Raw genomic sequence first — 2,174 nt, 5'->3', positions numbered from 1 at the left:
TTTTTTTTTTTTTTTTCTTTTGAGACAGGGTCTTAGTCTGTCACCATGGCTGGAGTGCAGTGGCGCAATCAAAGCTTGCTGCAGCCTTGAACTCCTGGGCCTAAGCAATCCTCCCACCTCAGCAACTAGGATTACAGGCACAGGCCACCACACGTGGCCTTTTAATTTACTTCTGTGCCAACAAAATAAAACTCAGGCCTAGGAACAGCTTGGTTCAGAAATCACAGAGGGACTTAGTATTCCATTAGTACAAATTGAAAAACTTAAGTTCATCATTAGATGATAAAAGGAATAAAGCCTGATACTCATCTCAAAAGATGCAGAAAAGACATTTGAATAAATCCAGTACCTATTACTATTTCAAATTTAAAAACTACTTTTTTTTTTTAAAGAGACAGAATTGCACTTCTCAGCATTTCACATTAAGAACCCAACTGCACCTTTTTCTCTGCCTCTAAACACACCTGTAGTCTGATAGGGGATACCCCCCCAGACCTTAATCATTCACATAACACCTTGAGACTTTCTGCCATATCTGACTGAATATAGCCAGTCATTTTTTCCCCTTAAATCAAGTCACTTTTTTTTTTTTTAAACAAAGTCTCGTTCTGTTGCCCTAGCATGATCTCAGCTCACTGCAACCTCCTGCTCCTGGGTTCAAGTGATCCTTGTGCCTCAGCCTCTCAAGGAACTGGTATTACAGATGTGCACCACCATACCTGGCTAACTTTTGTATTTTTAGTAGAGACGGGTTTTTGCTATGTTTGCCAGGCTGACGTCGAGCTCCTAGCCTCCTATGATCCGCCTACCTCAGCCTCCCAAAGTGCTGGGATTACAAGCGTGAGTCACCTCACCCAGCCAAATCAAGTCACTTTTAAAATACAAATTTATTCTATGTCTAAGGACATTATCGATACACTGAAAACACAACCCACAGAATGGGAGAAAATATTTGCAAACCATATATCTGATAAGGGCCTAGAATCCAGAATGTATAAAGAACTCTTACAATTCAGTTATAAAAAGACAAACGCCTAATTAAAAAGTGGACCAAGGCTCAGCACAGACACTTCTCCAGGGAACACGCGCATACGGCCAACAGCACCAGCAAAGGTGCTTGACAGCATCACTCATCAGAGAAATGCAAGTCCAAATGACAACAGAGGCTACTTCACACTCCATTAGAGTGATTCTAACCAAAAAGTCAGATAATAACTAGCATTGGCAAGAATGCACAAAAGTTGGAACCCTCTTACTTACTGGTGGGAATGTAAAATGCTGCATCGACATGGGAAAATAGTCTGGCAGTTCCTCAAAAATATAGAGTTACTATATGACCCAGTAATTCTACTCCTAGGTATTTACTGAATTGAAAACACATGTTCGCACAAAAACTTGTACACAACTGTTCATAGCACCATTGTTCATAATAGCCCAAAACCAGAAATAATCCAAATGTCCAAATGATGTGTGAATAAACAAAATGGGGTCTATCCATACAGTAGAATATTATTCAGTCAGAAAAAGGAATGCAGTACTGTTCTATGCTACAACATGAATGAACCCTGAAAACATGCCAGACCCATGTTTGAAAACAAGAAAACAAGACAGACCCAAAAAGACAAATATTTTATGATTACACTTACATGAGGTCCCTAGAAGAGGCAAATTCACACAGACAGAGAGCACAACAAAGTTTACCAGTATGACAAAGGTTACCAAAGACCAGGGGAAGACACAGGTAGGAAGTTTTTTTTTTTTTTATGAATACAGAGCTTCTGTTTGGGATGATGAAAAAGTTCTGGACACGGATAGTGTCGATGGCTGCACAACATAGCAAATATACTAAAAGCCGCTGAATAGTACATTTCAAAAACATGAATTTTATCTCAATATTTAGAAGGAAAAATATTCTTAGAAGAAACAATATTACCATCATAAATGGAAAACCGGTAATAACAAAATACATACATACATATTAAGATTTACAATGTCTATTAGCAAGTCACCCTAACTCATCTTACAGACCACCAGCAGGACAATTACCCCTCTGGGCGACATGAAAAAGGCTGCCGGGGGCTTATGTCCAGTGCCCAGGGTCCAGCATGGCCCTCTTCCTCGGTTTCCTGATGGATCCCACTTCTATAGTGCGTCAGGAAGGAACCAGACCACCG

Source organism: Mandrillus leucophaeus, unplaced genomic scaffold, assembly GCF_000951045.1.
Source record: "Mandrillus leucophaeus isolate KB7577 unplaced genomic scaffold, Mleu.le_1.0 Scaffold718, whole genome shotgun sequence".
NCBI lineage: Eukaryota > Metazoa > Chordata > Mammalia > Primates > Cercopithecidae > Mandrillus > Mandrillus leucophaeus.
The sequence above is the reverse complement of the archived record's forward strand: the minus strand, read 5'-3'. Positions refer to the sequence as shown.